Source organism: Lepidothrix coronata, unplaced genomic scaffold, assembly GCF_001604755.1.
Source record: "Lepidothrix coronata isolate B3197 unplaced genomic scaffold, Lepidothrix_coronata-1.0 Scaffold92, whole genome shotgun sequence".
In the NCBI taxonomy this organism is placed as follows: Eukaryota; Metazoa; Chordata; class Aves; order Passeriformes; family Pipridae; genus Lepidothrix; species Lepidothrix coronata.
In genome coordinates this window covers 1,161,035-1,188,299 of record NW_016690272.1, presented here as the reverse complement: position 1 = coordinate 1,188,299, position 27,265 = coordinate 1,161,035, and the positions used below count along the sequence as shown (strand labels likewise).

The 27,265-nt window shown below is 41.3% G+C and overlaps 1 long non-coding RNA gene across 4 annotated transcripts; it reads left to right on the top strand.

The window, feature by feature from the left end:
- The first annotated feature begins 18 nt into the window (after positions 1–18).
- On the top strand, positions 19–23,834 carry LOC108500675. Of its 4 annotated transcripts, none has more exons than XR_001875943.1 (6): positions 19–1,200; positions 2,522–2,745; positions 3,492–3,578; positions 6,447–6,505; positions 20,867–20,959; positions 21,369–23,834. It is a non-coding gene; the product is annotated as an uncharacterized LOC108500675 (long non-coding RNA). The 4 variants fall into 4 exon arrangements; XR_001875945.1 differs by lacking the exons at positions 20,867–20,959; positions 21,369–23,834 and adding an exon at positions 8,842–9,689 and having other exon boundaries at positions 22–1,200; positions 2,522–2,573; positions 2,651–2,745; XR_001875942.1 differs by lacking the exons at positions 20,867–20,959; positions 21,369–23,834 and adding an exon at positions 8,842–9,686 and having other exon boundaries at positions 22–1,200.
- Positions 23,835–27,265: the final 3,431 nt, after the last annotated feature.

The window sequence follows — 27,265 nt, the reverse complement described above, 5'->3', positions numbered from 1 at the left end:
CGTCGCCACAGGGCCCTCAGCGGGGCGGGGCGCGCGCCATTTCCCGCCTCCCCTCAGCTCGCCCGTGAGGCGCCAACACCGCCCTCGCCTCAGGGCGACGGAGCAACGGGGAGATGGAGGCAGGAGAAGGAGCTGCTTGTTGGGAGTCAGAGCAGAGGGGAGATGGAGCGGGGAGTTGGAGCTGGGAGTTGGGAGACGGAACAACAGGGGAATGGGGGACGGAGCAGGGAGATGGTGCCCTCGAAGCCGCCTCAGCCCCCAGGCGCTCTGGCTCCTCGCCTCAGGGAGGTGATGGAGGACGGAGATGGCACCTGCCAAGCCGCCTCAGCCCCAGAGGCTCCGGCTTCTCCCCTCAGGGGTAAGGAAAAGGGAGATGGAGAAGGGAGATGGGAGATTGGAGATGGAGCAGCAGGGAGAGGGAGCAGGCAGAGAGGGCACGGAAGGCCGCCTCAGCCTCAGGTGCTCCAGCTCTTCAGCTTTTTTAATCTGGACTTTGCAAGTTAGAAACTTTTTCTTTCCTTTTTTGTTTGTTTGGTTGGTTGGTTTGGTTTGGTTTGGTTTTTGTTTGTTTTTTTTTAAGTTATTTAGTGCTTAGCAAAGTAGGTGATCAGAATGTTTCCTGACTGAGGTAAAAAAAAAAACTCAGCTCACAAGGGTTTTGGGGTTCAGCAAATCCCTTCAGGAGGTGCAGTGAAGTCACAGAGCTGACATGGTGCCACCCCTCAGGCAACTTCGATTTTACCTCAGCATCTTCCTGGCGGAGGACAGGGATCGCGATTTACACACAGAAACACAGGTACCCCAAAACAGCACAGGAAGGGGCAGTGGCCACCTCAGGTGGGTCAGCCAGTGCTCCAGGAGACATACATCTGACCCAGGAGTGAATCAGCCCCATCACCTTGGCAATAAAGGACACAGTGAGGTGGGGTTTAATTCCCCAAGATCCCAGGGAAACAAGCTGCCATCTTGCGCACAAGCCGCCATTTTGTGTCGGCTTTGCTTTATTGTCAGGGCCCGTTCCCCCAGGTGGTGGTCACTGGGGGCCACCACAACATAGTGACAAGTCCTTTTGAGGAAAAAAAAAAAAAGAGAGAGGTTTAAAACTTAAACTTCTAAGTCATTTTTTAAAAAGAAAAGTTTTTTAAAAAGTTCCAGAATAATCAAAATCCAGAACGTCTTCAGCAACCCCATAATTTGCAGGTGAGCTTAAAAGTAGTGACACAGATTATGACTGCAAAGTCTGTGTTGCTATCAGTACATTAAGCCTTAATGTAACAACCTTTTCTGCTTCGTCAGCCTTGCAGGCTTTGTGGTTTTATCATCAGTGAAAGGACCAGCTCAAAAATTGCCAACAGAAAGCTCGGCCATAAAGGGTAGAAATCCAAGATTGCCATAAAGCATTTCATAGGGTTTCCCCTTCTAGCAACAGCTGTCAAAACAGACTGTAAGAGAGTGGTGTTGGGGTTGTTTTGTTTATTTAAAAGAAACAAACAACTACAGATGCCCAGTCCAGCATCAAAGAAACCATCACCACTTATGGAGAGAATTCACACTTTTATTCAATTTGAGCAGTGCTTGGGGTATCTGTTACCTGGGGTGAAACCGCTATTCTGCCAGGGGTGAAGAATATTTTCAGAAGTAAATTGTCTCTAAATACTTGCCTGGGAATCAGAGGATAAGCCTCTGTTTAAGGAAACAGCTTTTTTTGCTCAGCTATTGCAAAGAGGTTTCCATGTGATTAAACTGAAACGAAAGTGTATTGGGGATCTTCCTGCTTCCGAGTTTTTTTCCCTGCCCACAAAATTTCACCAGAATAAGAAAGTGAAACAAATCAGATGTGGTTTATTTTGTCATCCAGATATCTAGCAGATACCAGTGATAGTATTACATTGCAAGCAGACATCTACATTGTTACATATCTCAAGACAGTTTGTTGTTGGTTTGTTTTTTTTTTTTGATCCAGGAGAAAACACCATAAATTAAAAGACTCAAAATTTGTAGAAATTGTATGGAGAAAAAAAATAGAACGAGTATGAATGAATAGTAAGAGACATGATCCTAAAGAAACAGAACTGATTAGATATTCCTATTTTTGTTTTATTTGTAAGTATGTTAGAACTGGAATTGCCTTTTGTCCCCACAAAACCACTGAGAATAGTTTAACATCAGCAAATTAGTAGGACACATTGATTTAATGAGAGGTTGGGGCTCAATGCAAAACTTCCCAGCTTGTAAATATGAGTTGTTTTGAGCTCATTTAGCTCTTTTTATTCATGAGCAAGATCACAAAAGAAGAAAACAAGTTCATGCAGTTCTGAGGAATAATGAAGTAATCAAAAAAAGGCTATTTCAAAAATAGCCATTATAAGCTAATAGCCAAACTAAAAGTAAAAATAGGTGCACAGGGGTCTATTTAATTGCTAATGGATACAGTAGCAAAATGCAATCTGTTACTGGTTTTGAAAACTGAAGTCTTTATCTATATTAATATTGTCCAGAAAGTTCTTTTCTTCCATTTTAGGCAACAAGACCACATGACATCCCTTTGACTCCCACAACACACACCTGCAGAGGTAGTTAAGGTTTTTAAATAAAAGTTTTCTCGTACTAGTAAAAGAAACTGCAAATTTACAGCTTCAACTTCATCCAGATGGAAGAATACCTGAAGCCTGAGCCATCCTTGATAACTTGCAGCTCTTTCACAGCTCACACAGTGTAACATTCTGTCGTACAAAAGGGTTCAAGGTATGTATGCTACAAGTCATGGAAAATAACTGTGGGGTTGTTGGATTGTTTGGGGTTTGTTTGGGGATTTTTTTGAAAGAGAATAGGTGTGAAGTTAAAGATTTTCAAGCTTTTATCAGTCATTACAAGAGTTCAAAACCCTTAGAGGCAATTGCACAGGAATGCAATAGAGACTAATAATATCACTCATTCAAAAAAAATACTAAAAAGAAAAGTTTCCTTCACATACCAGGCCACTCCCAAAGAATCAGTTTATTATTTAAATCCAGATCTTTATTAATAAATAACAGTAACTAGTAGGCTCACAAAAAATAGTATGTGAACGTTACTAGCAAATTTCTTGCAAGTCCATTTCGGACACTGCAAAAGACAAAATTCCCACATACATGTTTTTAAAAATCAACAGCCCCGAGGCTTTACCTGAGAAAGGCTCTAACCAGATTAGAAGTTGATAGCAGGCCCTTTGGCCCTATAAATAGCACATCCCTGTGTCTGTGGGTGGGACTAAGGAATCCTATTTTCCTGTGGGGCTGAACTGGACAGAAGGCTTTTTTCTCCTGCCCTACCCTGCTCAGCAGGGCATTAGCAACCCTCCCAAAAAACGTGAGCCTCATTTAGACTCGTTAAAGCCTCTGTTGCCTTCAAAGTTGCTACAAATTAGCAAATTAGGTGATGTAGGGGGCAAAAAGGGCCAAAATAATTATAGATACCAGGGTGGTTTTTTTGCTTGGTTTTGTTTCTTTCAGGAAAGCCTAATTATTGCAGAAGCAATTTCCCTTCAAGGTCATACAGCCACCACTACTGCCAGACTCAAGAATCCTTACAGGAGAAAGGTGTGTATTCTAATAAGAGTGAAAGTGTACAAATCCTACCAGTATCAACCAAAAATGCTCTCAGATTGCTGTTATTTGACTTCCAGTTGGCACATTGCTGCAAACAGCTGAAGGCCACAGGCCCTGCCCTGGAGGATTTATCCTGGGTGCAGTTCAACTGCGTTTGTTTCTGTCTTTGTTTTAAAGCACTCTGCGTTGAACATTCAGTCCATCTCCCCTTTAATCTTTTTTTCTTCTCACTGCTCAAACCCAAGCTTGAATATAGACTGTTGCAGTCAATTATATGAAATCTTGCAGTATCACGTACTCAAAGCCCCTCAAATTTGCTGCAGGAGGTGAGCACTTGTAGCTTCTCTCACTGTTGCATTGTGATGCTTTTGTGGTATTTAATGCTGACATTTTAGCCCTTCCACATTTAATTCCCCCCCCTTCTCCAGACCTCACTGTTGCTTAAAATACCATGGCTAAATTTACTCTAGAGATGTAACATCTCTGTATTAAGACCATTGACAGCCAGGCATCAAGTTTCCCAGTTTCTGCTGAGAAAACTATTTGTGTTGGTGCATCTGCTCGGAGTCCCCTGCTCTGGCTGTGCCTGTTCCGTTGTCACTGTGCTCGCTGCCCCTTCCTCAGAACTTTGGAAGTGATTACTTTTTGCAGTATCAGGGGATCTCCAACATCCAGGGGCCATGTTGCTCAACTCAGTCATTGTCTGGGTGCGCTGACACCCATTTCAGAGACTCCTGACTCCATTTGGTGTGACTGGCGCCCTGATTGAGATCACCTAATTACAATAATTAGGCAGCTCACCTCAGGATATTATGAGAGCAACCCACCCAAACCTAAGTCCATATGGTTTGCAATAGCTAATGAGTCAGTTAATGTGCTATGTCCAGGAGTAATGGACACTCAATATGGATGGCATGGGGACATCATTTACCAACTTCCTGACTGATTAAGGTTTTTCATGTAGACACTTCTTGTAGTTTGCATCTTGTGGTAAGTTCAAAGTATTAAAGGCTTTTACATGTTAAACAGAGCGGAGGAAAACAGCTGAGACTCTTAAAAGGCAGGTAAGAAAATACTCCTCTCTTTAAAGAAAATACAGAAGATTGGAAATCTTGGGAATTTCATCTGAAATATAATACTGGGAATTACTTGTAAAGTGCTGGTAAAGTACAGGAGATGACAATGGCAATAGGTGTGACATCTGCTTTAGTGTAAAGTAGCCTGAATGAATGACTCCCACACTTCTAGAGGGGGCACTTTAGCCTCTGGAATTTGTGTACCCAGTCTCCTTTAACAATCCCCCTGCTACCGATGCCGTGGAATTGAGCCCCAGTTCTGAACTAACCAGATCAGGGCATCAATACAACAAGGGCAAACCTGGCAACAGAAGCACCAAGAGCCCTGAAGCAAGTAAGGGATGTGTGGCTTTTGAATGAGCTACAGAATCTGCCCAGCCAGGGCCAGGATTCCTGTCCCCGAGCCTGTTCCTGCTCTCCTGGTTTTCATGGCTGTTGGGATGAGATGTGACTCCCTGTTCCTGTCACTGTAGCTGGAAAGACAGTCAGACCCTGGCTGTGTTCCTTATCTGTTGGGTGTCAGGGGTTTTCTTGCTCGTGCCTTTAGAAAGCACTTGTTTCTGAGCACTGAAGGAAAAGTGTTTTCCATGTTTACTTTCAGAAATGTGTGAAGAGGTGATATAAGTTTATTGCTCCTCTGGGAATGGCTTGTGTTTGCAGGGAGAGCAGGATGTCTAGTGGCTGGAGCAGAGAGGGGGATCAGGAATGATTTCCCTTATGGGACTAATTCCTGGAGTCCTAATCCTGGCTCTGCTACTGACTGACTTGATACGAATAATTTCATTTTTGTGTCGTTTTATCCATTTGAAGCACTCTGGGTGGCTTGGTTGGAGGCACTGAGATTCTCTGGAATGGGATAAAGAGATTACAGGAACATTAGTAGTAGCACACCAGTGCTTGTGGTCAACAAGAAGCAGTAACTTCTTTTGCAGTGTGTGTGAAAAGGTTTAGAGAAGCCAAGAGGAATTTGGCAAAGCACTCAGGGAGAAGGTGCATATAATCACTTCAGTCTTTCCATTTCTGAGATTAACCACATGAAGTTGTTCAAGAAGGGGAACTCATCTGTCATAGCATTCATTATTCACATATCAATGCTACTTTTTATGTATAAACTTAATTATGATGAGGGGATATATTAAATATGACTCGTTTTACTGCAAGATTGATTTTTTTTCCCCCTGACCTCAGAATAAATATTGATCTTCATGATCTTTAAATGTAGTGCAAAGGTTGTTTTATTAATGGCATATTAATAGAAAGTAGCCCTGACCATGCAATATTAATATATTTGCATTGTTAGTCTCAGATCCCATCCAGAAGGAAGGAGGCAGGGTGCCAATGCCTTCTTTCCCAGAACAGATCAGAAGGCTGTTGATTTTAATGACCGTTAAGACTCCTTTCAGTTTGTTGTTGTGTTTTGGTTTTGGGGTGTGTTTGGGAGTTTTTTCATTAAAAACAGCGGTGAAGTGACAAATCCAGTGTGTGATATGCCTGATAAAATAGTGCTGTGTCATGTGTCCAGCATTCCCAGGAAAGCAAGGCACTGTCCTGGCCTGATGGTGCTCCACTACCCACTGCCATGGGGTCAATTCCATGAGCAGAATCACAGTGGAGAGAAAACATGGGATAATTTGGTGGTTTGGGATTCAGTGTCTGGGGCTCTGATTTCTTCAATAATCAGGCTAGGAATTTTCCTAACAGCTGATTTTTAAAAGCAGTTGTCTTAGTCAAGTGAGGGTTCGCTTCAATTAATTTATTTTTCTCTTCTGATTTGCATTTATAGTGACTCTTGAAAATCCAGGCTTGGAGCTGCTGTTCTAATGGTTGGCTGAACCAAGGCAGGTGTGTTGTTTTTAAATACTCCTCACAGAGGAATTGTATGTGATTTTTTCCTGAAGTCTGCTCTATAAAGAGCAGGGATATGAGATCACACACTGAAATAACCTTTAAATAGTTCCTATAATTCCTGAGAAAACAGTGCCCACTTAGCTAAAGGATATCTTTTATAAACCCTGTGTTATCAGCAGTCTTTCTGTTTAATACATATTTTGAGTGGTTTGTGCCAGGTGACACCAGTCAAGAGGCAAGATGACAACTTCCATTCCATAGTTTATTAGAACCAAAGGAAATATGTGTGTCCAGTATCACACATTGCCATACAGGAAATACTTACAATTAAGAAAGGGCTGTGACATAAGCCACTAAAAATCTGGTAACCTGACTTCAAAACTTTGCAGCTTTAGAACTAATTTTGAAAGAAAGAATAATCACAGTCCATCATGATAACTGGAAAGTGGAATAAAAGGCACTACTGCTTTGCATCGTGCCAAAATAACTTGGTGTCTATCTTTGCTAAGAAAACTAGACAAGAGAAGTGTGATAGAACCAATTCATTTGGACTTCAAGGTGTTTAAAGCAGAATTACATGGGAAACTATTAATTAAGCTGGAGAATGTGTGAGTAAGTGCAAAAAGTAGAAAACAGTGGGCAAGGAGTAATAAACTGAAAGGGGAAATAGCAAATGACAGAGAGGTTACCAGTTTCCAAGGGATCTACCTCAGGACCTGTGTCATTCAGTATTACTGATTCCATGGGCAACAAAACCAAAATAGATGTCTCCTTAACCAATTTGCTGAAGAATAAAGTTGTGAGGCACTGGAGTACTGGTGTAAGAGAAACAAAACAGAATTTCATGATACAAAACTTATGGCTTTGCTTCTTGAAACTGCTGGTATGGAGGAAGAAGAGGAGAATCACAGGATGACCGTGAGCAGGTAACAGGACTTTAAATGTCTGAAGAAAAGTCAGACCTGATTCTAGGTTGTATCAAATCAGATATTTTTATGATGAAATTCAGAATACATTTTTGGTAGTCTTTCACTGAGAATTCACCTTTACAGTCCTGTCCACTCTGTAAGTGTTAAATCACAGAAGTTGTCTCAACCAATGCAGAGGGCAGTGATCACATCCAGTTTTTCTGTGAAAAGCAGAGCTAGATTATGGAGTGGAAGAGCAACTTTTCTGCTGGAGAGCAGTTCTTGTAAGAAACAGATTTGATGAGAAACTGTGAAGAAATTTCTTGCCAGAGGCAGAGTAAGCAGAATTCTGTGGTTTTTCGGATGTCAGGTGTGTCGAGGGGTAGGAGCACACAGAAACCCCTTTGCATAAACAGTAAGTGGTTTATGCAAATTAACTTGATAGTTGGATGGAGAGCTGGGCAGAGAACAGAAACAGGATATTTGTTTTGTACCTTCAGAAAGGTAATAACAAGGCTGAAGGTATTATGATGTGTATTATGGGTAGATATGAAAATATTTTAGGGTATTCAGGGCTAGATTTTGCAATCAGCCCATCTTTCTCTGCGTCATGATGTGAACACCTATTACTTGCATATACTTTCATCCCTTGCACAGGAGAAAAGGGCAAGAACTGATGAGTTTTGAGATAATTTTGGTTTTTCCCCATAGGATTTTCTAGGAAAAGAAGTGATTTTAGCCAATTTAAGCACTGTTATTAGTTTGGTGCTTCCAAAGTGTAGAGATACAATAATGGCTATTCCAGTAAATTAAGACAATGGCATTTAACTGGTGTTCCAGTAACATCCTGGGCTCAGTTTGTCCCAGAAGTTTTCAAGGGAAAATTGGACCTGTTTACTCGTTGCCTTAATATTTTGATGAAAATGTAACTTTTTTGCACTTTTCTGTGACTTTAAAAATTAGTAACTAACTTCCATATTAGGGATATCAACAGCCACAGTTAATGTATGCTACTGCAGAGGGTCCTGTGAATTTGCTTGTTTGTTTGTGTGTCTGCTCTTGGCTCGTCTGCTTCTGGGTGTGATATTTTATTGGAGCACATGATTTAAAGGAGCTGGTTGCCTGCTGGGGTATTTATCCTATATAAATTCCACATTAAATGACAAATTTTAGACCCATCAGATCTGGGCAGAAGACTAAGTCCATCCATTGAAATCGTGTTTGTATCATTACTTTCTAATGAATTCTGTACTACAGCAGGTGTCAAATCATATCTGTTGTTTTGCAATCGAGGACGAATAGAAGATGTATTGCTGTTGCAAATGAATCTAATATGAATCTAATGAGCAGTAATGAGCAACTGTTTTGTCATTATTGAGGCAACCACTGTGATGCTAATAAACTCTCATTTCTGTTCTTTAGAAAAAAGCACTGACCAGGATTTATAACGTGGCCTTAATGTCCCAAAAGCCTGAGGCAAAAGAGAAGAGTGGAACCCCTAAACTGAGCATAATTTAGTAATTTTCTGTGTGGCAGGCTTCTTATTTTCTCTTATTAAACGAAACCTGGTTTAAGTCTTTCAAGCTTTCTTACATTTGAAAGGAAAAAGATGAAGAATGAGTGTCTATTAAGGGAACATAAAGTTAAGGAGATGGGCATTCTGCCTTAATTTTCTTTAACATAAATGCACTAATTCCGTACTTCTACACTTGACAGTGCTTTTGTAGTGATAAAGGCAACTGTGTGCAACTGTTTTAAAAGCAGTCACTTTAAAAGTAACAGGCCATTAAATCAATATAGAACTATAATATATTTTGGGGGAAATATCACAACTCTTTTAATTGAAGCTTCATTTTTTTTTAAAATTTATTTGCATTCTCCATGGGTCCTAAGAGTGCTGAATAAACAGAAATACCTTTGACACAATAGCATCAATAGCTGTACCACATAACTGAAATGTAAACGAGTTCTGACTCCTGTGTGGCTCTGCCTTTCCCTAGTATCAATAATACATGGAATGATACATAAAGCTCTGGGTACACGGTGCTCACAAGTGGAGCACAGGAAAACCAGTCAGCACTGCTTCTCTAAAAGCTAAGTACTATACTTCCATCAAAAAATAATGCTTCTGTGTATACAGTCTTCATGGACTCATCTCTCTGTGCAATAAAGCTGGATGCACTGGAGAGATCATTCCAGTATTTCATTTGGAGCTCTGAACTGTTCTGTGTAGGGTGCAGCTGTTTGCTTTACTACAGTACACTGCAGACTCGCTTTAAGTGCTCAGTGGAGACCGTGTGGCCAATATTTAAGGTATTCTATAGCCACAGCAGTGGCACTGTGAATTCCTGAGCGAGCCAGGGGATGGGCAGTGGGGCACATCACAGCAGCCATCCCTCAGAGCTGCAAATAGAGCATCAGAGGGGGTGTGAAACCAGAAACTGTTCCTTCAGTGCTGGGGCATCCAAAGGACTTTGGGCCCTCTGAGCAGGAGCTCAGTTAGCAACAGTTCTCATTCACTGGCATTCCAGTTCCATGTCCTGCTGCAGGAGGGAGGGGAGCAGAAGTCAGGCTTTCCATCAGTTGTCCTGCCAGTGCTGTGCTGCTGTCAGGATGGGCCATTGCATTCAGCTTCTCCTCCCAGCATCAGGAATACATGGATCAGATTTACTCACCCTTCAGGGACACCACAGGATTGGGTTTCAGCAATGCTTGATGTGCAGAGTTGAAACTCAGCCCAACAGCATCAGTGTTCTAGAACTCACCTTTCTAGATGTATCCACACTCATTCCAAAATTCACATGGCTTCTTTCACTCCTGAGGGAATTAGTTCTCATACTCCTCAACTATTCTGTACCACAAACCAAGGCATGGGTGAGGGGAGACAATCAGGAGCTTTGCTTTGAAATTGTAACCCTGATCTGAACTAAACCCCTGGTGGAGATGCATCCATAGTGTAGAAGAAAAGGTGAAGCAAGAACAGGCCCAAGTCCAAGTCCAAGCATTACTATTAAACTACCACCTTTAGTCAGGAGAGTCTGTGAGTTGCACATGATGTAAAAGGATTGTGATTTAAAGTTTTTGTAAGAAACACCTGATTTCTTTGGGCATTATGGTGTAATGCACTGTATTAATTTCTTCATTGGGGATTTGATTCCTTAGATGATACAGAAATTTTTGTGACATAGCACATCTAATGAGGGCTTTTATACTGGTCAAGGAATTAATTGTACCATACACAGAAGTTACAGTTTGAAGGTGTAAATTGATATTGCATAAAAGTTCAAGACTATTTATATTTCACTTTGGTATCTACAATTTCACAAAATCCTAGAAATCGGCTGAGATCACTACAATTTTTCTGCCTGTATGAGATGGAACCGCCCTGTGTGAGTGTCTGTCCCCGACACTGTCATTACATCACTCCAGTGACCTGCTGTAATTGAGTGGTTCATCCCATCAGGGCTTTATGGAAAGTAGATTGGCATGGGAAGGCATTTGAGGAAATCCCTTAAGGATGTAAATATCACTTGCAGGAATCCAGAGGCATGTCTTTAAGAAAAGAAAAAAGATTTCCTTCCAAGGATCCCAGCCTTCATGTGCTACTGCTTTTTACATAAATAATGAAACAGCTGTTTAGCATAACCACTGAAAGCACTGAAAACACCAAACCCAGCCAGTCTCCAGAGACAGCCTTCCCTTTGCTTATGGCTCTCTCCTCTGTTCTGTTGCCTCCTCGGAGTAAATGTCAACAACAAATTAATCAAGGGGTCATTAAGCTCTAATAATCTATCCCAGTCCATCCCCTTGTTCACATAGAATGGAATCACAGAGTCATTTGGGTTGGAAAAGACCCTTAAGATGGTCAAGTCCAACTGTTAACCCAGCACTGCTGAGGCCACACTAAACCAGGTCCCAGATTCCAAATCTACTCCTCTTTTAAATCCCTCCAGGGATGGTGAATCCATGACTTCCTTAGACAGCCTGTTCCAGTGCTTGACAACCCTTTCATGGAAAAATTTTTTCCTAATATCCAATCCAAACATCCTGTGGTGCAATTTAAGGACGACTCCTCTCGTCCTGTCACTTGTTAGCTGGGAAAAGGGACTCCCCCACCCACGGTTCTCTGCCTGCCTCTGTGGGGCTGGAGCAGGGAAAAAACACACCTTCCAGGCTCCCCTGCTTCCCCCCTGCCTGTGTCCATGCACAGGAAGGCAGTAGATCTTCTCTGTTGTATCCTTCTTTTTAATGTGGCTCACTTCAGCGCCTGGAGGAGTTAATTCTTGGGGAAAGGAAGCTAGAAACCAACTGACACCCTAGGAATTTTGAGGAGAGGTTTTGGTTGGCATGTGCTAAATTTCTGGCAGAGGTGGGCATGAACCATTGTAAGGAGAAAGAAGTAGCTTTAGCTGTACAACAGTTGTGTGCAACGTGGCTTTATGAAGTCATATAGAGTTGTATTTGCATTCTTATGGAACCATTATGAGCTCTACAAGGGCCATGTGTAATCCAGCAAGGATGACCACCTGGATCCCATCCCCTTTGGATTGGGAAGTACAGCCTTGCACTTTTCCTCTGTTAAAGAGCTGACCCTGCTCTTAAGGAGTGAAGGGCACCTGAATCCAAATGAGAGAGACAATATGCATAAAGCAAATGGAGTTACATTCCCTATTCTAATAGGTGGCAGAAAATCCATAAGGAAGGTCTGGGTAAATTTGTCCCCAAGGCAGGTAAAGAAGCAATAATGCAGCCAAGGGGAATGTTACCCACACAGCAGAGCAGCACCAACACTATGGAAGGGCTGTGTGTAAGGGCATTGTATAAGGAGGCCATTCCAGATGGATTTCAAGTCACAGGATTGGGAGAGAGGAAGCAAATCTATACCTCAGCTTTCCAAACATGGCCTGACTTTAAAGTGTCCAGAAACCATTTTGCTTTGCTTTGTGTACTGACCACAAAATATGAATTACAGAAGAGGAGAAAGATTTGCAGGGATCTTGTGAAATTAATTCTTCCTGACAGGCTATAAAAGTAATCTTTGTTTCGAAATAAATTTCTATCAGCTCTTCCATCCCACCAAGTTATGACAGGCCACAAATTCGGCCCCTTTAACTGACTTGGGTGTGGAAATTACAGGGTGAAGTTTTATAGCTTGTGATTATTAGAACAGATGATCACAAAGGCTGTCACAGCCTTCATAGCTCTGGAATTTCTAGACCTTTCAACTGTATTGTTAATCAGATATATGCATTATTTTTAGTTTCATAGCAGTTGTGCTCAGTAGTTTTACATAATTTTGTAATCCAAAAAGAAACCAGTTCAGTCTGTATTAATGCCCTGCAGAAGGCACTTTTCCCCACAACTGGATGAATTAGAATTGCTTAATTTTCACAACACTTTCTTTCCGTTTCTAAGTTCTCAAAGTTTCCCTCAAGCTATCAATGATCTTGTCATTCTGTAGCTCTCATGTGCTTTGTTCCTTGCCTCTTTAGTGAAGTTCCACTGTGGCTTTTAAATCTCTTTTTTTAATAGCTAAATGCACAAGGGAGTGAGGTTCATTTCTAGTTTTTGCAAGTTAGTTATTGTCCTCAGTTTTTCTGCACTGATACAGGCTTAGTTTTTGGCAAAAGGAAGAGCAAGGTAATTCCAAACACACTCCCTGTATTTGATTCCTCACTACTGTGATGCTTTTGTATTTGTCTAATGCAAGGCTTTAATTTCATCACTGTTCTTACTTACTATTATTGCTGCCATAATAATAGCTTTTTAAAAGAAAAATGTTTAAGGGAAGAAAGAGTTTTATGGGTTAGACAAAGAGGTCATTTCTAAACAGGGAAAGCATAAAAGCCACCTTCCTATTGTAGCTGGGGACAAAACAGCCTAATGAGACCATTGCAAGCAATAATCATGGGGATAAAGCCACAGATGAGCCTCTGCAGAAGGTTCTGGTGACAGTCATCCAGCTCCTGATTCCTGCAGGGAAATCCAGGGAACACAAGGCAAAGGACATCCAGTGTAGTAAGTGGAAAAATGGTAATAGATATTTTACATCCCAGGTTTAAAGAGATCGTAGAAAAAGAAGTAAGAGCACCAGGAAAGAACACAATTGCTTGTTCTTTTGGGCAGGAACGCTGGAGACTTCTGTAACTTCAGGGAACTTTGTTTTCAATGCCTGGGATGATTTTTCATTTATTTTCCTGAGGGCTCCCCAAGATGTATTTTTAAGGTGCAATGGATAAACAAAACCTTATTTGCAGTTTCTCTTTCCAACTTTACAGTGAAAGCATTGTAATAAATGCAGAATGCATGCAAAACATCTGTCAGAACCTGACATTATTTCCTCTTTATGGCTCAGAGTGGGCTTTCATTAATTGGTTGTAAAATGAAAATATCAAAAAGCTTGTTCAAAATGCACAGTAAAACCCACAAATGCTTAGAGGGCCATGTTTATAAGGGTGATTTTCATACTGGCATTTGCATGAGTCGAGGAACACAAGCAGATGAAACAGAAACGTAGACAAAGCATTGGAAAGTCCAAGAGTTCCGTGAATTATTCTTCTGCTGTTCTTCAGAGTTTTGTTCTTGTTAGAACAGGCAAGTTTGTTGCATGGTTGTCTTTTATTTTAAAGGAGCTCCTGTGTTAAAATGTGCTGTGAGCTGGTGTGGGAGGGACTGTCCCCAGTGACACATGATGCTCATACACAAGGGCATTTGAGGTTTGGCACTTTTGCAAAAAAAAAAAAAAAACCCAAAGCTTTGTAGTTTATGCATCAATCTACTCACAAGTCCCTTGTCTGCACCAAGCTTTAGAGTCTGGATTATCATAAAAGGGAGGGGGGAAACCTGTTAAAGAACTTGCACTGCTTTGAAAAGGCAGCAGGTGAAAGCAGAGAACCAGCCCGTGCTTTTAGTGGTGTGATCACAGCACTGAAGTCACTCCCAGCCTTTAAAGGTCACCTCAGGTCTCTGCTTCATCGAGGTACCACAGACAATTACTGTGATGACTTAATTAATGAAAATTTGGCAGTGTGAGGTACTAAAAGGAGCCAAACAAACTCACCTGTATCAGTGTTTAGGCTCTGATGAGACTTGCATGTTTTGCAGGTGCCTGTCCAAGTTGTACAACAACCAGTCCTAAGAATGTGCATTTTTTTCCCAGGGTATCTCAATCCGTGTGGGGTTTTGTTTGTTGTAGTTGGGTTTTTGTTTGGTTGCTTTCTTTTTAATAAAAGCATTGATTTCCAAGAGAAGCTCAGGATCATAGCGAAATACCAGATGATCTCTAGATTCCAAGGAATGTGTCTAAAACATATTTGAATGTTATATTTTTATATTTTAATCCATAGAATTGTACCTTGTGTGAGAGACGTGTAGCATTCCAACTCACAACCAAAATAGCTTTTCACAGGTACACTTTAATTTAAATCAAGTGAAAAGTCTTTCAACTATTTTGCTTTCTCCTCTGGTTTTCCCCCCTTGTTAAAATTGTCGTTTAGGGATTATAATTACTAATGATTTGTCATTTTTCTATAATTCTGAACAAATCCACTGAGTAAATTGTAACATACAGAACAGCATATCTAGAATAACTTTAATTTAGTCAAGGTTTGTATAGCATTCTATTAGTGTTATGAAATCTTAGTTCATTAAAGAAAAGGAAGGTTTCCTGCACAACTGATTCTTGCAGAAGGTTTTCAAAGATTCTTCCAAGCAATTCTGTCAACAAGACCTTTGTCATTATACAAAACCATCACAAAATATGGTCCATATCTCTTCTTCTTAAAGTGTTTGGCTCTTCAATTCAGAAGGAAACTCAGCTGAGTCTTGGACACAGTTTTTTTGACAGGATTATCATCCCTGGGGCAGGTGTATTTACAGTCTGGTTCAGTTTTTCATGTTGCAGAATTTTCATTCTTGGAAACTGCCGTGGTGATGGAGCTGTTGTGTGTAATGGCAGCTAAAAATTGCATCCCAAATTCTCTGTGTTTCTGCTGCCTTTAGCCTGCTTTCTGAGAGCTTGGCTTAGAGCATCCTCTTTTATTTTAAAGGTTATTTTTGTGGGCAGTTTTGTTTGAGTCTTGGAGGTGGCTTGGTTGTTTGTTTTGCTTTAAAGAAAAGTTAATTTCTGAAAGCAGTTTATCCATTAGTACTTGTTAGTGTTTCACATGGTAAGCAGTAACCTACAAGCACAGGCTGGAAAGTTAGAATTCTCAAGTTCTAATCCTGGCAGAAGTGTGGGCTGAAGGTGTCCACAGATTCTTGCTGTGTTCAAGTATCTTCTTGTATCTGCTAGACTAAAGAAGGCCTATAAGGACCATGTCATAAACCTTATTACCTGTGTTATGGTCTTAAGGAATTTAAGCCAAAAAAGCGCCAAGCGTTGCCTCCTGTCGCTGGAGCAGAGCTGCAGTGAACCAGGGCTCAGGCTTGGAGCCTCCCCTGAGGAGCAGAGTGACAGCAATGGCACGGGGCAGCTCTGCCCAGGGGTGACACTGCAGCGTGAAGTCCTTAATGTTGTAGAGACACAAAAGGAAAGCCTGACTTTGGGGCTCTTCTGAAATTAGAAAGCAAAACACAAACGTAAACTCAGCTGAACAAAAGCCCAGCCTGTACAAGTGTGTTAGTTCCAGGTTTTGTAAAAAGAAGCTGCTTTGGAGTAAACCTGACCTGACAGTGACCTTCAGAACAGCCTGATCTTCCCAAAGGAGCTTCCTAATTTGTACCTGTAATGAACACATCATCCACACACCCCATTCCTGCATCGGAACACGCCGGGTTTGTTCCATTCTGTGATGAAATACAGATGTATTTCCAGACGCACCAGGAAGCTATTTCTAAATCATCTCTTGCCCCACTGCTGACTAAATAAAGTGATTCCAGGCTTTCAAGATTTAAACCAGGTTCCTCTCTAAGCAGTTGTTGAGGGTTGCTTTACAGTCCCTGTGACCGCAGAGAGAGTCCTGCTATTTCCCAGGATCCTTGCCCAGCACATGCAGAAAATTACCAAGTTAATAGCTCACACTAACCATTTTCTCCCACAGCTTTCAGAAGCTTTACTCTGTGCTGCAGTGTGCACAGTCCTCACGCTGACAGAAGAGCTGAAGCCTGTCCCTTTCTAACCATATGGTCCTCGTGTTCTTCCTAGCAAGGCAAAAAACCCTCTTCCATATGCTTGTTTCCCTGGGCCGGCCTTTAAAAAGCTCAGGGAATGGAGCCACAACACCTCTGAAGGGAAAACTGGGACTAACTTCCCCTGTGGGTAGTTACCTAGAGCAACAAATTTCGGTGTTAGCAGAGGCTTCTGGCTCTGTGAGCTGTTGTGGCTGTGCAGAAATGTGTGGGTGACTTCTCCAGCCATCGTGTCAGGGGCTGACTGCTGATCATCCCATTCTCGTTCTTTTTCCTTCCTTCTCCCTTCAGACACAGACTGCCTGAGCCACCCAGCTGCAGTGAAGTGCCTGATGAGAACTTCTTTATGTTAAAATAAGAGAGAAAATAGCTTTCAGTATTTTTGATATTTAATGAATGTTTATGTGTCTCACCAATGCTGACAGAAATACCTGGAGCATCACCCAGGTGGCTGCATAGCAGCCTCTCCTCCTTTCCCACCATTTAGGTCCTGCTTTTATGAGCAGTGTTGCAAGAGGAACTGGAAAGATCCTCTGTTTCCAATACTGACTCTGTGCATTTGAATGGTGCTTCATTTTGAAGTCCTGGACTCCATCCCCTTCAGCTACAACCTTTCTTATGGAAAAATCCCTTTGCTCTGTGTAAAATCACCAACCATGACCCTTCTCAGGGCTGTGGCTGGGCATTGGTGTATTTTGGCTAGATTGGAAAAGCAAATTAGTTCTCATGGAGTGTCTAAGCCAGATCTTCTAAACTGCTGCAAAGGGAGTTTAAAAGTTTCTTTCAGGAGTAGCAAGACTCTCTTCTCTCTCTCTCTCTGGCAGCAAGAGGAGCAGGAGGGTGATTTTTCCTGACCTAAATCCATGTTTATTCTGTGCCATTCCTCTGTGGCTCCCCATTCTGGGATAGAGCAATAGCAGACAGTTTTCATGGCTCTGGTGACCTTCCTGATGCCTTTTGGCTTTCCAGAATCATTTGGCCTTATGTGGATGATGGTGATGAAAGGTTAGAAGAGTTAAGACACTGAACTTAAAAAAGACAAAACTTAAAAGGAGTGAATTTATGGCTTGGTAAGCTTTTATTTTGCCTGAATTTTATGTGATACATCAGGGAAATACATGAATGAAATATTAAAAATCTAATTAGGACAAATCCAAAAGGTTATATAATGATTTTCACTGTTCTCTGGAACAGTGACAGAAAAAGTCACACTTACAATAAGTGATACCCATATCAAGAGTTCTTAGACTAAACACTGTACAAGCACAAACTCAACTGACCCATTTTTGGTGCTGGCAAAGTTTCCTCTGGGAAAATTCCTTTTGGGGTACTTTCTCTTCAAGTACTGTTTTCACCTGAAATTCTAAGTTAATTCAGCCCCACCACACTGACAGTTTGGGGATCTTTTAAACCACTGTTTGGAACTTTTTACTGATTAAAGCAGATACACAGACACCCTATTTCACATATATAAGAATGTACAAACTGTTTTTGAGGGTTTTTTTTTGTGTGGTAGCATTACAGGCATGTAAAGGTGGAAAAGGAGGGGCCTATGACTCTTTCAAACTGCCAGTTCCAAAGCTCTCAATAAAAACAAACTGATCCCATTGCAGGGAGCACAAATGAGCTCTTCCTTTTATATACACAGGGACAGGCACAAGTTTAAGACTTTTTGAGCTTAAACAACATTAAAGCTCAAGTCTCCTTCCCCCGATGAGCTGAGACAGCCCCTCAGCAAATTGTTGCAGGGAAATAACTCAGCGTCTGGTCATCAGCTCCACCATATTTTCCTCACAACACCATCAGCAAGCAGATGCTTTGTGTAATCAGAAATTCCTGCTTACTAACAGAGAAATCACAAATATGACACATTGCCCAACATTTGGGTGTTGTGTTTTTTTTTTTTTCATTGTGGGATGGCTACAGGAATTTTAAATATGCAGTATAAAAGTAGTGAGGGAGTCTGTCTTCTGTAACTTTCCTAAAAACATTGAGTCTCCTCAGTCACAATTTCTAGGCCCTTTCTCTTGTCTCATTGAGCCAATATCCCTTTAGAAATAAAGTAATAAATCCCTTTTTTTTTTGGAACCTGATGACTTTTTATTAGCCTACTGCTGTGGCCTTGTTCCCTGAGTCTTTATCCAAGTCATTTGTGAGGTCTGGCCAACCCACCCTAGAGAGTTTTCTCTCTAGGCAGCTATCTTATTTTGGATATCCTGGTTTTCACTGATTTAAAATTCTGTTCCTTTCCTGTGGATAGGACATACTTTTGGACAGCCATCCTTTCTTTCCAGAGGAACAGGATTTCCCCAGGACCTGAACCAGCTGTGGAGGAGCCTCTGAATCACATTTAAGAGAGCAGAAAAAGAGCATTAGAGTTGTTCATCCCCTTCCTCCTTTATCTCCTCAAGTTCTTTGCAGTCTTGTGACCTTCCCTCATTGGTTTCCCTGGCCTTCAAAGCAAGAATTCGTGTGTGTAACTTGCTTTTTAAAAAATATTTTAATTGTATTTACCCCACGTGATAAAATATGTCTTTGTTGTCGAAGGTTTTTGCATCACTGACAATACCAACCCAGCTGGTTTTCAGAATTCCTTTGCAGGATCAAGGGAAAACTGCCACCAGGCACAGAGTAGGTTAATTTTATACATCCTCTTGTACCCTCCAACTCATTTTAAAGCTGGTCAGTAAGGTGGAAGCCACTCTTGATTTCAGAATCCTGATATGTTCTGTAATCTCTCAGGGCTGGGAATTAGACACTGACCTCCTCAGGATGCCAAATGCTGAATGTTAAGAACATCTAAACATTGTATAAAGCTGTGGTTTGACCCACTAAGGATATGCAAGAATAGAAAAACCAGTTTATCAGCATTTTATCACTCAGGAAAAGCTGTTTTTTCAGGCATATCTTGAAAAGCCCAGGCAAATGTGCCCCTAAGCCTGTGAGTGTAACCTCGCCTGGGATGCCCGGGAACACACCAAATTTCAAGGCAATTTGAGCGAGTGTGTGGATTTTAGAGCACTTACAGTGTCGACCTTTAAACAGAAATAGGTACTCAACCTTGGAGAGCCTGCACTGCCTGATAATTAACAGGAGGATTTAGTTTTTAAATTGTATTGTGGGGCTGTAAAACTCTTTGTTGATATTATTAAAATGGAATTTTGGAGGTGTGTCAGATTTAGATTTTGCTCTTACAGATTCTAATGAATAACACTGCTTGGAATATGTCAGAGCAGGGCTCTCCTTGAGGGTCTGTACCTCCTGTATAAGCACAAAAGAATATTGTGGCATTAACTACAAATGTTGAGATTGTTGTCACACACCCCACAGCTGGTCAGATGTTGCTGTGTTGTGGTTCCAGTGAGATCAGGTCCTTACAGTGGTAAATAATGCAAAATAACCCCAAAACAGTAAAAAACAGAAGTAAAAAGGCAGTATAGATAAAAAGATAATGTAACAGGAAAAACAGAAACAGAGGTAGAAAAAGAAAGTTCCTTTCATCCCTGAGCACCTCAGCACCTTTCCATGGACATACACGTGTACTCTGAAGTCAGAAATCTTCATTTATTTAATGATATTCGAGCAGTAATCATAAATCTTTCTTTCACATATCTCAGTCCAGTTTCAAGCTTTCCTAAGCTTGATAACATGTTTAGCAATGCTTCTTTTATCCTTCTTGATGTCACCAATCTTGGATAGCCAGCTGGATTCTGTGGTCTTTCCAAGCGTGTTCTGGTTGGAGTCCAAGCTGGAAGGAAAGACTTCTAAAGCAGTAGGATGTTTTCTCAGATTCTGGAGACAGACTTGCAGTTGGTGTAAGTGGCCATAAAATTTCTTTTCTGTCACCTACTTATGTCTTTTTTTGTTGCCAATTCATCTGCAAAACCCTCTTCTCGTGGAGAGTGCAATGTGCTTGTGCTGAAGATGGTTTCGCTCATGTGAAACTGCCCTTTCCAGGAGGAAGTCCAAGTTCTTCATCCACAATGTTTATTTTTTCTTGCCTGTCATTAATACAAATGTGAGAGGGACCCATCCCAGACCCTCCTGGCTCCCCAGTAGGTAGGAAAACCCCAGGTTGGAATGTGTCAAGTGTCTGTCATCACCCTTTGCTTGCAGACCTTCAAGCAGCATCTTCCTCTCCCTCTGGCAGAGTGTCTCCTACAAGCTATCCTGAAAAATTAATATCTAGTTCCTTGGACAGGGGGACTGTGACATAGATACATTGAATAATTCTGTCAAGGGCTTTTTGTGTGCCATTTTTCTGAATGTGTTGATACAAGAATCATAAATATAGTCTGGCCTGCTTTTGCTTTTTTAGAATCCTCACTGCTTGTTGTTCAGCATTTTCATCATAAATTCCTGTGCCTTGAGTGGTTATTGAAGATGAAAATGTGGATTCAGAGCTGCACAGGTAATGTCACAAGTCTTCAAGTGTACGTGTGAGTGTATGCAACGATCTGTGCACACACACATAAAAATCAAACTTCTGATTTGATTTTATCTGCCTAATGTTCCTCAGTTCACCACCAGAAACAGTAACAAAGCAGTGGAAAGGAAGTGGTGTCTGCCCTGCTTCCTCCAGGGAGAGTTCACTGTTCCCAAACAAAAGGGGCAGGTTTTCATCCATTAGAGGAAGTAAATGTAAACTGAGCAAGATACATTTACATGCTTTAATTGAAATAATACACATTAAAAACTAATGGAAATATAGTTAATATTTTAAAGTAGTTAATAGTATAAATAATTTACCTGAATTCACAGGCAGATTTCAATGTGAAAATTGCCAAGCCTCAGTGACTCGAATATTTTTTCTTTCTTAGTTGTTCTCTGCATGTCTTAGAAGATTTCCTTAGCTTGAAAAGAGCTGTGGAAGGAAAAACCCTTCAGCCTGTTGGCCTGACATTGGAGACACAAATTTGAATATCACATCAGACAAGTTCACTTCTTACTGGTCTGTCACCCCTGGCAAGTTCTTTGTCTTCTAAAATGTAGGTGTTTTGGGATGTGGAAAATTACCTTGTCTGTACTTTTCATGGCCATGTGGTATTAAAAGACAGTAAAAGTAGACAACTAACAAGGGAACATCTTTACAAGAGGGCAAAGAAGCATTTAGACCTGTGGGAGATGACTCTTTCCCCCTCTCTCTTTTTTCCCTGCACACACACACACACAGCCCAGGCCGTGAGTGATCAATGCTTTGCCGGGCCGGGCTCCTGCTGCACTCACCAGCTTCTAACAAAGCAGCTGCTTCCGTGGGCTCCTGGAGCAGCTCCTCAGGACAGGGCAACATCCTCCCAAACCCAGGCTTTGTTTGCATCCCGACTGCAACAGCACACGAGGGGGAAATGGGAATTCAGAGCTGCCAGCTACACTATCTCCGCTATCAGCTCACCAATAAGGCCCAGTACAGACCCGCAGAGCCTCTGGATAAATTGTATTTTCCAAGGGTTAATTAAGCTGTCTTGAGCTTCTGCATGAAGGGGAACAAACTGGCACTTGCAGCGTTTTCTGAAACCTGCTGTCGACATTGCAGTCCCTGCTGCTTTTAGCTGTATCGATCCGCTGCCTGACCTGTGAAATCCTTGATGGCTGCTAACACTGGAAGCTTACTGGAGCTTTCCAAGGGAGCTTCAGGACAGCTTGTGTAGTCAAGTACAATTACCTGTCCCTCCAGGAGAGCCAATTAGTTCACAAAGAGCTGGAGCAGAACAAATGTTTTGTGTGTGATTTAGAATCTTTAAAAAAAAAAAAAAAGGGCTTTGTTCTGTCTCATTCTTTTGTTTCTAATTTTATGATTATTGCTCCGCTCATGACAATCCGCACCGCGTTTCCTTACGTGTCTCATCAAGGACTACTTGGGCATGAGAAAACAGATTTACAGTTATTATTTTTCCGACAGAAAAAAGCCTCATGTGCGATGCAAAAAGCCAGCCTTAGCCATTTTAAATACCATGGACCTAAAAGTAGAATGCTCACATACTGGATATTTTCAGAGCCGTAGATTAATGTGTTTAAAACACGCAGCATATGCAGATATTTGTGCTGTAGTTTTTATAGCACATATATACATATATGTATATATAGTTATATACAGATCTCACTTTAAATTCTGGGGCTTGATTTGCTGGGAGTGAAAAGGCAGCAACTGTTGTACCAAAAAACAGACCATAAAAAGAGTGGAAATTAAAGAGATCACCGTCTATAATATAACCCACTTAACGCAATATTTATAACTTTTAAAAATAAAAATTAAAGACAGGGAGCCAAAATTTTGTCTCTGTTACTCTGAAGAATGGTACTATTTGGCTCGGGTTCTCTGGGGCTAAAAGAGCAGCACTGGCTTGGGAACAAACTTCTTCGATTAATCTGAACTAATAATTCAAATAAGTAAGGACCCAATAATTTAAGTGGTCAGTTACAGTGGACCGATTCCAAACTCTGCAATGTTCTACATATAAATCAGAATACAGCAAAGGTGGTTGCTGTAGGAAAACATGGAATGTCATCAGAGGTGTCCTGAGGTCAGTGATGATGAGTTTTGTAGGAATTGCACAGCTCAGCCCGTTGCTGAAAATGAAATCCTTGGGGGTCTTGATTTTTTGGGGAGCTTGGTTGTTTGTTTTTAATCTTCCTTTAGAAGAGTGGTAGAGAGTAGTTGGGCAGATAACTGTAACTTTAATTGTAACTTCTTTTTCCTACCAAAATAAATGGTAAAAAATCCTTACCTTTTATTAACCGGAGTAAATTATAATGTAATTTATGTTAGAAAATTGGGAGCAATTAAATTCCCAGCTGAAGAAAACTCTTGAGTCAGTCCGTATGCGTAAGAAAAAAGGCTTCCATGCTCCTGTACTGGTGAGGACTTTGTGAGAGCTGGAGTTTACAACCTTTCCCTAAAGCACGAGCTTATGCAGGAGGTGGCTGTTGTTTACTCACTTCCAGAGTTTTTTTTATTGTCACCCTGAATGTCACCAAATCATAGGCATCAATTTGGGGGGAAAAATATAAGTTTGGGCTCAAGTGTTTTTATGAGCTCCTTTTCATCAGGGATAGAGCAAGTTCCCACAACTAATTCAGCCTCTGCTCTGATCAAATGGTTGGTGAGGGAAGGAACCACATGACCAAAGCTTGTCTGGCCTCCACTGAGTTGCCAACACACTGCACCAAGTGTCAACAAGTGCCTGTTCCCCTCTGCATTCTGTGCTCTTGTGGTAACACTGCTGAGCTATAAAGCCATCAATTATTTATTTGGGAAGCGTTGCAAGTGTGAGTGGCATTTCTGGAACCTGCAGCTTCACAATTAAGAAATAAAGCAATTTCTTCTACTGTCAGTGGCCTGTATCTCTGCTTGCTGAGCTGCATGCTGGGCAGCCAGAGGAGGAATTGTAGGGGCACAATGCCATGGATTTGCTTTGCTGGTGTAATTACTTGGCAGCATTGTCAATATTATCTACCTCACTTAGCAAAAAAGGGATATTACTGTGAAAATCTCAACAATTATATTAAAGGAAGCCTTACTCAGAAAGCATCAGAAATTGTATTGCAGCAAGCCTGCAGAACAATTGCTTTCCTTGGATTTCTCCCTCTCTTCCTTGCTGCTTTATCCAGAAAAAAAAACATGATGTGGTGGGCAGAAGTAAGGGGTGAGTGTTAACCACCACAATAGCTGCAGCATTCCTGGCAAGACAGTGATTTTTGTCCTTTGGGTCGGGGTGAAGCCCAGCACAGCAGCACTTTCAAACTGACTTAGAGGAGGAGAAGCTGCAGAGGAGATGGGCTTGGGAAGGGTCAGCAAAAACAAAGTGCTGAGGTGTAATTGTGTGGGGGAGGGAAATGTTTACCATGGTGGTGGTACCAAATATTCTTGATAGCAACAGTCAGGGTCCAATTCTGGAGGCTCGTTTGTGCCTCTTTAGGTTTCTGACTCACATCTCCCTCACAGAAGGGCAACTCGTTAAGGAAAGATAAGAAGCAATTCTTACCATCAAAATCTAGCAAATATTCACTGATTAGGTTTTGCCCCTTGATGCCAGAGCAGGCTCAGATCTTTGGGTCAGGAAAATTTAGGCACTGGCTGCGTGCAGGAGGAGCTGGCAGTGGGCCAGGAGAAGCGTCAAAAGCATGGGCAGAAATGGTTTCTGGGGCTTCCAGGTGCAAAAGGCACCTTTTGTACTGGGACAGTCACTCAAGAAGATGCCACATTCCTGTGAAGTGGAGCCTTTGCCTGGCTACGCCGTGGATTGAAGGATTCTGGTACTGAGAGGTGCAAAAAGTCAAATTTGGGTTGGTTGAGTGACAGAGGCCTTTTGGGAAATTCTCGTTCCCACACCAAGTGGTTGGAAATCAGCAGCAGAGTGGCCTGGAGCCTGAGCACTTCATCTTTTGGACTCTTTTTTTTCCATTCCTTTTTCCCCCAGACTGGGTTTCTCCCTGCAGGTCATACTTTCTTCTTCTATCGTTTAAGCAGTTCAGTCATCTTTTTATTCTTTTACTACAAGCAAGACACAGAAAAAAACAACCAACCCCAAACTTCTGTTTTTCTGTAATTGCAGCAGCAACTTTCATTTGAATATTTCAGCTGACTGAGGAAATTTGACTGAATAGCTCTCGTGGAAGAAAAGTATCTGTGCTCCACAGTTCAGTGAGCTACTGAAGTGGTGCCTGGGGGATGTCCTGTCCACTGGTATTAAATTTGTAAAGCCTGGCACTACAGAACCACGTGCAGCTAAGTTAGAAAGAAAAAGCCCAGTTAAGGTGTAAGTGTAATATAAGCCGGGATGTTTATTAATTAAACATTTCTGTTCATTCCTCAGCATTAAAATTGTTAGAGCTTTTCAACTGCAGGGAATACTTCATTTCACTTATCCACAGTAATCATGAGCTTCCTGGCCAGAGAGGTGGTCACAAAAAAACCCCCAAACTTAATGTGAAGTCTACAGTGTCCCTACCCACTGCTGCAGCTCTCCAATGCTTTTTATAAAAAAAAAAAAAAAAAGGTTTTGGGCAGATTATCACCCTTCTCCCAACATCTGTGAGACAGCACTGTCCACAGAACACTTGGGCTTTAATTGTCTGCAACGCCTGTCTGGAAATGAACCTTCTCAAAGCGAGCTGGAATCTTCCCTTTTCAATGTAAGCAACATTTTTATGTTCTCAAGGAAAAAAAAAATCCCCCAGCATTGTGAGGAGTGCTGTGTTCCACTTTATGAACCCTGAGGTAATGGCTCTGCTCAAGGGTGTGCAGGAGCCTGTTAGTGCCTGGGAAGACATTTGGTACCGATTGACTGGGAACTAAAGCATCGTTTTCCCTCTCATCCCAGCATCAGGATAATATTCCATTGGAGCCCCTGGTTTGATTGATACATCTCAGCAGCAGGACACTTAGGCTTTTATGTCAGAAAATGAAAATGAAATATTTTCTGTCGCTGAGCACAACAGCCTGGCACGCAGTAGTTAAAATCCAATGAAGTTCCAATCAATCCTGTAGTTACTAAAATACCTAGAATGTTGCATTTTTGTTCTTCCAGGAAAATGCCATAAAGTTAAAATGGTGACTAGTCAGTATTTGGTCTTTTAAGGCTCTAAAATTTCCCAGCCTGCCAAGCTGCTAAATATAGACAAGCAGTTGCATAAAAAGCAGCTTGGAATATACAATATCCAACTCACCCTTTCTGCAAACTAAAAACTCTGTATTTTACAAGCATATTTGACCTGCTGATAGTCAGACAGATACATTTTGCCCCTTACTCAGCTAGGGCATCAAGTTCTAAAAAGCCCTTCCTAAAAATTCTAATAATCTAGAAAATATTTAACTTGAATAAATCCCCTCAGCATTGGGATAATCTTGGATTTTTTTAAAGCAAAAAAAAAAAAAAAAGTAAAGGTTGTTTCAACTTTTTATATGAACTGCCTGTCTTGACAAGTTCTTAACTTCATTATATTGTGCCTCATTAGTACTTTAAAACCTGCTGAAGCTAAACTGCATCTTACTTGCCTATTAGTTCAACCTTAGGCCCATCAGCAGAGCATTACCCAATGTCTTGGGAACAATTAAGGCAATGCCTTCCCTACCAAACAGTTCCTAAGTGGACAAAACATATTTAACAGTAGAGTTTGTGGCACATGGAATGGAAATGCAATGAAAGCTACTGGGAATATGCATTAATCCTAATGCTGAACAAGTTCCTAATAACTCACTTGAAACTCCTGGGGATATAGTATCAAGTATGTACTCTCTAAATGCTACTAATGAAACATTTACAGTCTGCAGTGATAAAAGGGAAATAGAGGAGTCTGTGGCCAGTTAAAGGGCTTCTTGAACAACACCCAGAATGCAAACGTAAGATGTATGTGATTATTGATCTTTTCAGCAGAAAGACTTTATGAATAATATTCATACCATACCATTAGAAGCTAAAGTAGCCTGGGAATGAAGCATCAGCAGGAGAGCAATTGATGGATTTAGACAGGTCAGACAATGTCATTCTGAAAGCAGCTAATCAATATGGACAAATGTGTCAGAAAGGTGATTTGAAAAATGACTTTATAATAAGGGAAGGAAAAAAAGGCAGGTTCCTTAGGTCCCCAATTTTTCCTCCCTCAGAATTGCATATTATTGAAACAAGGTTGTTAACTGTTTCACATTTCCACAAGCAGCAAAAAGAAAAAAAATTAAACTAAAAAACCCCCCAAGGACAAAGCTCCAGTTTCACCCACT